This window comes from Anopheles funestus, chromosome 3RL (genome assembly GCF_943734845.2).
Source record: "Anopheles funestus chromosome 3RL, idAnoFuneDA-416_04, whole genome shotgun sequence".
Classification (NCBI taxonomy): Eukaryota; Metazoa; Arthropoda; class Insecta; order Diptera; family Culicidae; genus Anopheles; species Anopheles funestus.
Window position 1 is genome coordinate 17,821,878 of NC_064599.1, and position 13,640 is coordinate 17,835,517.

General features: G+C 39.9%; 1 protein-coding gene across 3 annotated transcripts in view; it reads left to right on the forward strand.

Moving 5' to 3' along the window:
* Nucleotides 1-1,910: 1,910 nt before the first annotated feature.
* Nucleotides 1,911-13,640, forward strand: part of LOC125767998 (myb-like protein A) — an 85,831-nt gene continuing 74,101 nt past the window's right edge. The window contains exons 1-2 of one of the 3 annotated variants that reach the window (XM_049435075.1): nt 1,911-2,146; nt 4,070-4,327. The gene's annotated coding sequence lies outside the window, so the exon portion shown is untranslated. Of the gene's footprint in view, nt 2,147-3,710; nt 4,328-13,640 lie in introns of those variants that run through there. The other 2 variants (XM_049435073.1, XM_049435074.1) reach the window with 2 other exon arrangements.

Genomic DNA, 13,640 nt, shown 5'->3' on the forward strand with positions numbered 1-13,640 from the left:
TGCGTCGGAGTATTGCAGCAAAACATTTGTCCGTTGTGATTGAAAGAACGGGGGACAAACTTTTTTCCGTGGTTCTCATTCTTTACTGTTGTATTGACGAACTGCAGGAAATGGTTTTTTATTTTCCTTAGTTTTCTTTCCCCAAAAGGATGTATTTAACCAAGAGAGAGAGATGAAAAAAGTATCCAACGTGATGAAGCATGATAAGCAACAGGAAAAGATTTCCCGTACCGTTTCGTTAGTGATGGAAATGAATAATGGAAAATGCGCAAAGGGAAACGATAGTCCGGAAAGAAACAACTCTCTAGTGGTGAGTAAGTTTTCTGTTGCGGAAGACGTATGGAAAACAAATCCAATAGTTCTTGCACACGGTCGCACAGCCTACGGGCACATTCGTAACAAAACATTTCCGATCAAGCTAACGACCACGGGATGGAAGGAAACTGTTCGTTGCGCACTGCAATACGCCACTGATTGTCTCATGAACTTGCAGACTTTTGTAACTTTTCTGTACAATTCTGTTTACGTTCCTCATCACACGTTCTTAACTCCTGCCTGTTTTGCAAAACACTGTTGAACCGATTCCTCGCTAGGCGGTCAACGTCAGCTCGAAAACCCCTTTGACATTTTAAACAAAACTTCCAACAAATGATCATAATTGAAGCAGTTCAGTGTTTCACTTGCATAACGAAACGTACTTTTGCATCCTTACAAATTACGCAAGCTAAACTTCCATCCACTTTTGTGGAACCACACACGTCCGAGTGAACCAATTTCTTTTGCTGAATGCTTCCTACGCCGTTTGATATATTTTGCTTTTGTTTTCAAAATGCAGCTAGTGCCCTTTTCTTCCTTCACGAGATGGATAAATGGTAACAATAAAATCTCAGCATGATTTCTTGCCCTGCCATTCCTGTTGATGTATTGTTTTCGAGTTTTTACAGTTTTGAACTTGGCGCGTAAGCTTTTGCATTATATCTTGCGTACCATTGTAAAGCTAGCGAAACAATTTTACCATAACAACAGCTTATACTTTCAGTTTGAAAGCATTAAACACACTTCACTTCTTGTGTTAAGTAGCTCTTTCATTCAAGTCTTTCATTCTAAAGTAATTTTGAAATGAAACTTACCATTACAAAGCCCGTTTGATGTAGTTGCTTCGTTAGGTTTAACTATTGAATGGGTGGATTATTTAACATTCATGGTTTTTTATTTTTTATTTAAATTTCTAAATTAAATTACAAAATAAATTGCTTCAAAAAGCAATGTAATGTAATTGTATTACAAAATACCATTTTTGCTTAAATGTTTCAATGCCAATAAAATAACAACTATGAAAATAGTCAACCATTTTCTTATAAACTTTATAAAAGTGAAGTAATAAATTGAAATATGTTAACCAAAGCAACAAAAAAAAACTTATTAAATACAAAATAAACGAAAACAATTAAATTATTGAGTAAATAAATAAAATCATCAAATTAAAAAAAATTAAAACACACATCAAACGTTTCTGGTCCAATAACTTTACAGTCAACCCACTTGCAGAAGGGGAGCCACCGCTAAACGGTGACGTCACCGTCTGTACCAAAACCTTTGCTCACCTGCTTTCTCACTCTCATCGGCTCTCACCTGTTGAGGGTTGTGGGCTCTCTAGCCACCCCAGTCAGACACAACCACCCTAAGGTTACGCATAAAGGAAAGAAGGAAAAACAAACCGGTTGGTGCAAGATACCGCTAGGTGCGTACCCTCTACCAAAAAAAAATACCACCCCGTACTCTTTACAGTGATCAACCTGTATCATTCTTGCTCTCTTTCTCGCTTTCTCTCTCTCTCTCTCTCTTCATTTTGTCTCACTTTGAAGCTGATCAATTGCATACCAGCCCGCAGTGTGTGCGCCATCTGCGCCGTCAGTTTTCAGCCGGTCGCGCACTACGCAAGCCACGTACGCCACGCGTTCGCTCCGAAGTGTTACCGATACGCAAATGCGACAAAGCCCATAGTGTATATAGAGACCTTGTCGCTCGGTATGCGCGAGACGGGATCGTGGTTTTAATTTATTTTTTTCTACGTTGTGCTAACAACACTGGGAGTGCTATCTTATTTGCAATTCCCCGGGCCATACCGTTGCTGGTTTCAGTGTGAGTGCGTTTGCGTTGATGTATGAATGTTGATTCGATTTGTTTTTGTGTTTTTTTATTCCCTGCTCGGCGGCATGGGCACAGCCCCGTGTGATGACGAATCGTGTAAGCACGCGCGTGCAAATTAGAATAAAACCCCAGCGCATCCGTTGGTACAAAGTTTGATAAATAGAATGTATAAAAAAAAGAAAGCAAGTGCAAATGAGCATTTGCGAATTGGTTTTGTGAAGCAAACAGATCGGGTACATACGTTGGTAGCTAATAATAAAAAAACCCACTTCCCTTACGAACAACGCACCGTATAAATTAAACTCATTAATTCTGTTACACGAAAAAAAACCGAATAGGGAAGCTGCATCAACATTACCTAGGAAATGCAGAATATGCTGCTGCCCTTTTTGGTGCAAGGGATGCAAAACAAAAACGGGGGAAACAAATGAATGCGAAACGAGAGTATATTGGGGACCTGGTTTCACACTCTAATTACCAAACCAGCTGTTCAATAAACAATCTGTCCGTAGCAGCTGGACAGGGCAGTGTATGAAATTTAAAGGGTATTAGACGAAAGAAGAAGCATTCCGCTTTGTTGCATTATGCTCAAATATACTTTCTGTTACATATTTAAAAGTAAAAGAAATGGATAATATTGTGCACAGCAGTAGCAGTAGATACAGAAGTTTCAAAAGAACAAGAATGTAAAGTAATGCTAATGAATAGGTCGTTTTCTTGCACGGTGTTGTGGTGCCATTCTATTCGATAAGCTCCGCTGGTGTTGGTGGTGTTTGCTAACGTGTTATTTCGAAAAGTTTGTACACAGAAACGGGTTATTATATGAGGAGTTGTGTAGGCGAACGGCAGGGTTCGATAAGATCTGTATGTCACCCATTGACTCACCTCCGTACGAACCACTCATATACACAAAACACACATGTTTGAAGGACACAGGTGTTCGATGTTGTAAAAAACGCTGGTGTTTTCTGGTATAAAACCACACAAAAGTTTCCTTAAAAAGTCTTACATTGAGTCCCAAAAATAATAACAAACAAATCACCAGATTCCGATGCACGATGTGGAGAGAATTTTCTTTCTCTGCTAGTTTTAAGTTCATTATATTTCCAATCAATCCTCCGTTTCGTGCACGACCCGAAAGAACGAAAGACTTCAAACTTCATTAAGCATGAAAACACCCTCTCCTCTACCTGCCAACAAAACACACCGAGCACACTTGCAGACGAGAAGAAAAAAGAGAACCAATTCATCCCGAGTTCCTTCGCCACCTTTCTTGGAGGAAGTTTTGATTGCACCTTACCCATTCCTGTACCTCCCATTTGTCCATGTTACCGACTGCAAGTGAGCTTATCGAATTTGGCCGTGCAGAGAAGAGAAGGAATTCCCCGTGCCGGTAACCAAACCCGACACATACCCGCTGTACCACGCTTTGAGTACGGCAATTATGAGCTTCCGGAATCGAAATAATTACATCAAGATGTACGCGCGCATGAGAAGCATACGTGAGTGGCAACAGAACCTACCCTTTGCCCGGGGTTCACACCGCGGGGGGAGGCGGGGAAGGGGGGGAAATAAGAGAATTGAACCGACGGGTTTTCTTATGTTATTATGCTATTGCTAAGAAGCGAACGGAAGCGGTAAGCTAGAACCAGGTGATAGTTGTACCAGTGTAACCAGTTGACCGGTATCTGGGTGCGAGGAAGATGGTGGATTATACGAAATCTTCACCGTAAAATGCGGCTTCAACGTAAAATGCGCGGCATAATAATCTACCGAATCTGTGCTATTGTTTCCGTGGTGTCTACGTTTCAAGTGTAGGAAGATGGATGATGGGTCGGTAGGATTGGCTCGTGCTGGAATTTAGTTCGATTTAATTAGCGTGATCCAGTGAGCTAAATTTATGCATTCATTCTTGCAGCAAAAAAAAGTGTGCGTTGTAAATATGTTTTAATGTATTCAAAATATACATAAATGTAGTGTTACGAGTTAAAAAAAGTACAAAAGAGTGGCTTAAAAGGCACAATAAAGTGGAAAGTGATTAGTTTGCGGAAGAGTTACCTCTTCTTTCTGAAGATAAATATGTGTTTTGAAACTTGCAGCCAAAACAGCAGTGGCTAACCAAAAGCTACGGGACAGGCACCTATATTTCGGGAACCGCAAGCGGAATCAGTACAAGGTAATACTCCATGCTGTACCTTTTTTCTAGCTACTCATCGCATCCATCTCACTATGGTGCACGGTGCATTACAAGCAGGTTATTTGCATTCCGCTCCATCGAGACGCATTCTACCACAACTTCCAAGGCACGTCCGAACGTTCCGACTGTGCCTTCGGAACTTCAGAAGACATACCCATTGATGAAGGTTTATGGATACGGATTAACGAGTCTCGTGCTCGATTCTCCCAATTCTTCAGTTTCTTCTCCAGTTTCTTGCCCGAATGATTCATCCTGATTTGTGTGTACCATCAGCGGCATTGCCTTCTGCGGACCATATTTCTCACTTTCTGAAGAGTTTTTTTCCTGTGTATCCAGTGACCCCGTGCTGAGCTAGCCGTACATCTACCCAAGTCACAGTAACTTCTTGGGACCGGTTTTGTGTGCACTGGTTGCGATATTTTCTTTATACTCGTGGATTTTGCTGAGCAAGAAGCAAGCTACCAAAAAAGGATATAGCGGATAAGATGTCCGGAATGCTACATTGGACAGTAGTGGGTCATGCATTGCATGAGATTGATTTTTGTTGTTTTTTGTTTTCGTTTGCAACAGGGAAAGTTGTGCATAAAACGAAGAAGTGTGAAATTCGTATGCCATGTTCAGGATGTTCCCAGGAGGGAATGCTTAAATGTAGAGGAATTCATAAAACTATTCCTTGGTGAAAGTGGAGGTGACTACTGCAATGTTATTAATAAAGATATGTTTCTAGATTAAAAAGCATAACTTTCCAATCGATTGAATTCTTCGATTCTTATTTCGTATTGAGTGAGTGCCATCTATCGGAAAAAATCTCAGTAGATACAGTAAATTGACAGAATAGTTCGAGCTAACCTAAAAGTGTCAGATGGACCCAACCGTTAAATACGTGCCTTATTTATGATTCTCGCGTCATTTCATACGACGCGTCTACGGTGACATGTGATTAATGGCTATTATTTGTGCTCCATGACTCTATATTATAAAATTAATTCATCTGCAAACAAAGTTCACTAATCTTTTATGTTCAGAATCCAACCAATGAGCTCGTGTTGCAATTACTTTTACTTTCTATGCTCAACCATACAATCCAATCACGTACGTTCAATGGTGAAAGCGGTTCCGAATCCTTTTCTCATTGGCTCCAGTTCGACGTTCCAAATTGTCGTCTTACATTGACCATTACCAGGAGACCAAACGACCACCATAAATCATCCGGACATCCTACCGGAGAGAGACCAAAAAAATAAAAAAGTATATCCCTTACCACGAATCAACAAGACTGTGCAATTCTTTCATGCCGCTTATCGTCTGGTGGTTTAAAATCAGCCGATTTAGAACCCATAATCCTGTCGACTTTGAAATGGTCTCCCTTTGGAAAAGTATACAGGATAAGGGAGGAACCATAATTCAAGCATTTCACTATCCATGCCGTGCGCATCCGTACGACCGCTTTCACTTCCTAGATTCGTTCCAATACTGTTGGCTTCCCATGTTCCCAACCCGTCAGAACAGCGAAAAACGTAGCTAAGGAAACGTCAAACAAAAAATTGACCCGCAACGAGAATGAACCCAATCCATTCCCATGCGTGAAAGTCTCCTCCGGCCGGAAGAAGAAAAAAAAGCAACTCGTTCAGTAAACTAGAAGGAGCAAAACTGACGACATTCTTCAAATAAAAAGACTCAGAAAGCAGATAAAAGGCAAAGCCACGACATACCGACTTATTTGGGCTTGTCAACGGAATTCCGAATTCAAATTAACCCAACTTCCGCCAGACGGATTTCATACAACCCCCCCCCCCCCCCCCCCTTCGGTCGGTCGATTCCGTATGGAAAATTCTTTTCAAGATGCGATTTCCTCGCGCTCGTCTTGCTCTTCTTTCACGTTGCAAGAGATTATGATGGATGAAAGTAAAATCCTCTGGCAGGAAAAGGTGCAACCAAGCGTTGTTACAATGGGTGAACGCAACTTATGCTATTGGTTCGCATAATACAACGAAGATAGGAAGAAAAAAAAAACATCTTCAAAACATCAGTTCCTCAAATTCCATTGCGGAAGCAAAAGATGACTTGTGGTTGTGATTTCCCGATTCCATCCTCTACAGAGTTAGCATAAAAGCCACCATGATGTGTTTTGACCCAAAACTATTAGCAGCCAAATCTAGTCAGTATCCCTTTTGGGTATTATGCACCATCAACTGCATCATGGTTGGGAGCTGTATGCAAGAACTTACTTTCTTTCTTAACAGGAATATACAATCCTCTTTCGCCAACACCATTCACCATAGCCCGGTTGTACTGCCGTCCGAAAGTTCGTTTGTTTGTGGTTACCCTCAGGCCACATTTGCATCGTAACGGTTTTCTCTGCTAAGTTGTTTAGGGACCGAGAGAATGCAGGACATTCATATTCGATTTGGTCGGAATACGGAAAAATACACCACAACTCACGGTTAAGGGTATGACAGCGCAAGAGCACTTCCTGGGAGCTAAGCTTTTCGTCTTAGCATTATATGCACGTTACACCAAGTTCACTCGTTTGGTAAATCTGTCACATACTGACATACTTTCCCTTTTTTTCTTACATTTCTGCTGAACACCCAACATTATTTCATGGGTTTGGGTAGATGAAAGTAAGCACTCAGGAGAATTGTTTGAGATTAAGTATATTCCGCTTGGCACTTACGTAAACCTCATGTTTTAAATATTGAATTAAAAACTTGATTCTACACTGTGGTAAACAAGTAACTAACTTGAGTGTAAAAACCGTAACAAGAAATGCTTCGATTGTTTTCCTGCAGATGGCGTTACTAAGAAAATTCTTAATCTCTATTATTCGAGTAAAGAACCAGAAAATCGATCTATTTTATTAATACTCTCGTCTTGTGATAATTTAATTTAATTCCTAGTATATGAACAATACAAAGGCGATCTATAAATGATCATGTATTTCCCATAAAACAAACTACCATCAGCATTTAATCGAAAACTGCTGACAATTAAAAGGTGACAGTCAAAATATTGGCTACCATCACGAACTTCATCAGCTTCACATCATAAACGTAAGCCAAACGGTTTAGCTACCACAAACCGCAGTTATTTATACCTCCTTTTACCGTATCGTTGTTAATAGCAGACAACAATGTTACACGGAAGCATTGTCGCCAGCTACTGCACTGCACTCTGTCAATGCCTAGAGTAGTGGTCCGCAACGGCACGTGACGGTGTGAAAGATACGTGCTCAAAATGTGTGGTAAAAATTAACATCGTTACACACAAGTGCAAAACCTCCGCCTAAACGTGGTACAACTTCGTGATTCTGCTGATCATCATATGTACTATACGATTCGAACATTTCTGTACTTGCTGCGCTTCTGCAAGCTTTTTCAGTTGCTGACCTTCTGGGTGTATTTTTTTTTACAAGTGATGCAATCCATACTGAAATCAGAATGAGATTAAAAAGCGGATGGAATTACAATTTCAACCTTGCGTCTTTACATACATCGGGGTTTTTGCTGTTCCGGGTTGCACCAGTAGCATACATTTGCATGCCACGACAAAGAGCGATCAATGGGGCAGTAAAAATGCACAAGGGAAAAGCCACAGCCAGTGGCAGCACGCCAAACCAATCCCAAAAAACGTGGGGGAAATGTGAAATGATAGGAAAATTGGGAAAAATTGTACGTAGGGTAAACGGTTTTTTCCCGAAACCCAGTCACAGGACTAGTGCTGCTGTACGTACATTAGCTGGGCAATTGAGCAAAAGGGAAAAGGTTATTACCACACATCCCGAGCATGTCATAATTTGGTGAAATGAATGAGAAAACAACGAAAGTTGTCGTTTGTGATATGTGTACATGTAGCGGTTCTGATTGCTATCGATGGGAATATATTTTTCTATCGCTTATACATCTTTCATGCATCATTTTTATACTAAAATTTACAGCATGTGTGAGACTTTTTCAACTATTTTTTAACACTTTTTTTTATTGAAAACTTTACATCTACTGTAAAGCTTCACACACAAATCTTTACTCACCCATCTTTCAAGGTGCGCTGTGGGTGCTTCAAAAATACTCAACTCAAGGTAGACATCACGCATTTCGAACGGTCGTCAGTCGAACGGCATTGGTCACTGGCGTCCCAATATGAAACGATGATGCAACACCCTTGACCCGATGCTTGCTTTTAAGGCTTTGAAACATCTGAAACACGACTTAATACACGTGTGCAGCTATAATTTGCTTGGTTTATAATTCCGTTCCCAAAAATTTGACGCACAAGGTGTTACTTGGAAGCTAAATCACTGTTTCAATTTAATTCCCATCAAGCTTTCGAGACCATCGGTATGAAAGTTAACTAACAGTGAGATGCTTTTTTATTTCACACGTTACTTTAATATCTGCAATAATAATATTGTACATAACACCATTTAATATATTTTGTCACACCTTCCGCCATTCGAGCCGTCCAAACGCAATGATTTGGTTCATAGCTAATAAAAACCAACCAAGCGAGGAACGGTGCAATTTTTTACTACTATTTTGCCACCGTCTAGTTAGACCATGCTAATTTGTGACAGCATCAATGTTTGTCATCTGTTCCCCGGTTTATCTGGCAACATGCATCTATGTTACGATTAGCAAACAAACACCAATTTACATTTCATTAAAATGGAATAAATGGTCCGTTAAAACATTGTCACGTTGCAGATCTATTCATATCGGTGTACAGCCACCGTTCTCACACCATCATGATTGATGCAACGCCACATTCCATCATTCTCACCCATTCGCATTAAATACACACACAAAAAAACCCCGAACGAACAAAACAAATCCCAGAAACAAAACAAAAAAGCAACACCTCCTTAACGACCTGTTGCAAAAAAAAGGGTGAAAACACTAGTTGCACTAGACCAGCATAAGTCTATCCCGAAGTGGTCCAAACAACTCCCACCCATTTCGCGGTCCGGCTGTTGGCTCACCTTAGATCACACTCTGCAGCTCGCAACAACTCAGCAACTTTAACGTGCGAAAACGGATGGAAACGTGATGGTTTGCTTCCAGCACCCCGAAAAACTCCTCTCATAACTGGGTTAATGAAATTTTACTCCCCTCAGTAGAAGTATAAATCACTGCTGTTGTTGTACCCACCAATGCTACCCAACCAGTCAAACTTTAAACTATTATAGTTGGTGGAATAAAAGTACAGCATGGAAAAAAAATGGGAGGAAAAATTAAGCCATTCAAGCGTACTTCGTTCAGCCTCATCCCGTTCCCAGTCCCTCAGTTCTTAAACCATTCAATCGACCGGTAAACGGTAACAATGGTGGCATAAAAGTCGAATACCAACTATCCCGATGTGCCAAACACTTTGCGGATCCACTTCCTCCGAAAATTGGATAGAAAGTAAAGCTTTTTATATGCACACACACACACACACGCAGACGCAGCAGCAAAAACGAGTGAAGGGCACAGGAAGAAAAGGCAGCAAATTCGAAAAAATTGTCTATAGAAAGCGTTCAGAGAGCAAAAAAAACACCCGATCATTCTTCGATCACGTTCGATCAGAATGGGTCTTCCATCTGGTGGTAGAAATTAGAAGGGTGTATACCTTTCAATACTCCACTCTAACTCTCCCCTTATTTAATCCACATAATAAAAGAAAACTTCCCCCTGACCACGACTTGAACGCGAATAGCCAAAAAAACCGCTAGGTTTCGTGTCCACCATTCCAACTCGAACACTTATTGGCACCTGCTAGTAAAGTAGTCCAACCGTAAAGTGTCTTTTAATTAAGATCCACACCACGCACCGCTACACACAACCGTACGGCGCATTTGTGATTGCGGTTGCGTGAGAAATCTGCTGCGGGCTGAGCCCTGTTCCGGCGTTTCGGTGGACAATGTTGAGTGGTTGTCACCAGCAGGCGGTACACCTGACACAGCCGGGAAGCTGATAAGATAAGCAGGCAGGCAAGATCAGTGCTGCGCATTTGTGACACGGGACTAGGAGATTCACGTATAATACATAGTGTCACCTCAGACACAATGACTAGTTAAAGTTACGGTAAATTCCACTATAACTCAGCGAAGGTGGAAAGATGGCGGTTGTGATGTCACTGAAGATAACACCCACATCGGTATAAATCAAAATGAAATGTAGGCTTTATTTTATAGCAAAAGTGTTAGTAGTAGAGGGTTAATGTCAGAGAAGTCATGCGTCACGACTTTGTATAGAAAAAAGTTATTTAAACTACTTTTTTATGGGACTAATATAACTTATGTCTTTCTACTGTAACGGTCAAAGAAAAAATCCTACAGTTTTTCTAAGTAGATAAACTTTGGGTGACATTTTAAATTTTAATAGGTACACCACACCAGAGACTTAGTATCCGAAGTCGACTTATGTTGACTATGTCGATAATTATCTAGAAATTTATTTTTACGTATCACCATGATCGTTATAATTATTTAGTGGATATAGTAATTAAATTCGATTTTTAGAACTGACCATTTGCTGATGGCTACATAGTCAATGGCAACTTTATTTGGCCATAATTATTGATTTACATTTATTTATGTTCGGTTCAAACTACATGACTTATTTCAGATAAATATTTTAGGAAAGCGCGCGATTAGAAGTCGTACCACATTTACTGCTAAAATTAATCTAAAAATTTTACAATTTGCGGAAACATTTTATATGGCTTATAATTATCTTATGTAGAAACGTATAATTAAAAACTAAAACAGTATTTTTTTTATTTTTCATGTTTTTTGAAAAGCGGTTTTAGTTTTAAACCGTACCATTAATTTCAATCTTATTCATTCATCCGGAAAACGACAGTCAATAAATCGCGTACCAGCGAACCATCTGTGCGTCCAAAACATAATTTCTGTCATTGTTCGGTGAAAGCATAACGAATTATTGAACACCACCGAAAAAAAAGAATACCTGCACCTTAAGCCAAACGGGTGGGGGAAGGAACAGGGTCCATAAAACTTAATGACGGCGTCAACGGTGGCGGGAACTTTGCGCAATCTCAAGCAACCGGTGAAAGGATGATTAACCTCAAGCTACTTACCAACTTTACTGCTGTTGTTGATAAATGAAGATTTTTTTTTCTCGTTTTCATTTCCTTCGCTTATGAGCGTACATAGTTGGGAAGCAAGCTTTTGTTACATTTTGACTCCCGATACAATCTTTCACCCGGTGGCTTTGAGACACTTTTTGGGGGAGGGTGGCGCAGAAAACTAAAGCATATCTTAGCGAAAAGAAAACCAACCCCACCAAAACCCCAGAAGTAACTCTATTCGGCGCTCTATTCCCAGCGCACCGACAAAATACGAGGTGAGTTAATTTGCATTTTAGATTGTTTTGACACCCACCGTACGCACTGGAAAGCTTTCCCCACTACCCACCCGCCCAGTTGTTATTTTTACTCATCCTGCCCAACTCGCAGTTTGCTAGCTCATTAAGCATTCATTTTCCCAGCAGCCGAAAGAAAAGAATTATTACCGGTGGACAGTTTTGCCCACGGGCTCTCAGTGCCCGGGTTCCATCCGGGCACGAGCTCATGTAATTCTACCGGGTTTTTTTTTGTATTTTGTTTCACCCCTTACCTTTGGTGTGAAATAAGAAAAGGAAAACAATGCATTAACAAGAAAAACGAAAGAAAAGCTTCACGCACACAAAACAACACTCCAGATCGATCGCGCGTTAGTGGCAGCACCCAAGCAATATGTTTGGCACGTTGAACCTCTTTTCCGTACTGGCTCGAACGATTCCGGCCGGATCCAATTACTTCATCATTGTCTGGTGTTTATTTGGTTTTTGGCGAATTGATTTACCGGTTTTGGTGTGTTGCTCACAGTTGTTGCTCCCGGTACCTACTGAAGCATCCTAATCGGGAGGAAATCACACCCCAGTATTGGTGGGGTTTTCCCCGCAAAATAATAATTACACCAGCCGGCAGCACAGCCGGAAGAAGCAACAACCGCTAGTGTGCGCCCGGAAAGCTTTTCCGAGCAAGTCCAGGCGAAAAGAATAGTTCCAGTGATGTAGATAGTAGAAACGGTCCCGGCAAAGAATCGGGAAGAATTATCTCTCACTAGCACTTTATCGATCGATAGAGTCAAAATGATGCAACAGTTGAGTTGGTTCAAAATTTTCTTTTACCACAGCAATGATTTTGAAACATTATAATGAAACATTATATAAATTTTCTTTTGTATACGTGGCGCAAACTGCTTCCATAGCTTAGGCAGCTAAGTAACGTTTATAAGCAATTGAACTGATGATAAATTAAGTGAATACTAACATATTTTTGCTATTGATTATGTACATGAAACAAATATAACAAATCTTTACATAAAAATATTCTAAAGTGCTCAGAATATGGTTCATGCGTGCCTCTTTCATGCACTTGCAAACAATTTGTTCAATTATGCTTCCGCTAGTGGATTCATTGGATCGCATTCATGTGCCAGCGTAATGAACCTAAATTCTATCCTGTCTAGCTAGCATATCGTTTAACATCATTCGTTGTATTTGTAGCGTGCCTTTTGAAAATATTCTTTTGATCATGCTGATAGACGAGCGTGTAGAAAAACATAATTATAAAAAATATTTAGATTGATCTGTAAATTCCAGGATAGAAGGCTGGCTAAAGTAAAAATAGAAAATAATTATAAAAAACAACCAAAAGTCTAAAAAACCGGTAATTAAAATAATAATTTTTTTTTATTCATAAAGAACGGCTAGGCTGTATTGCTAAATTAATAATTTAGTAAGCAAATGAATAAAATCATAAATTGATCTTAAAATAGATTATTAAAAATATTAATTTACAAAATTGTTCAATACAAAACGATAAATAAAAACAAAGTTTTAATATTTCCATTAAAAAAGATTAGTAAACTAAAGTATTATCTAATCAGATTAGAACCCATAGAGCAAACTTTTAAACAGAGCAACGTCTCAACGTTACAACAAATTGGATATCATTCCCACTAAAACAAATACTTTTTTCCCAACTTCATAAAAGCTCTATCATGTTCTGCTTTCATGTTTCGGATAGACATCCCCACCTACAGCAGAAGGGGAACGGGATTATTCCGCACTGCTAAAAGTGCCATTGGCCATGAGAATATGACACCCGACATCGAATAGGTAACAAAATGGTAGTCAAACCCGCAAAAAAAGCCAACCATTGCTTCCAAGCAAGCATTTTGCCATTTTACACTGCCACATCCATACGTCCTTTCCCGTACGCTATAAGAGACCATGCTTGCTGT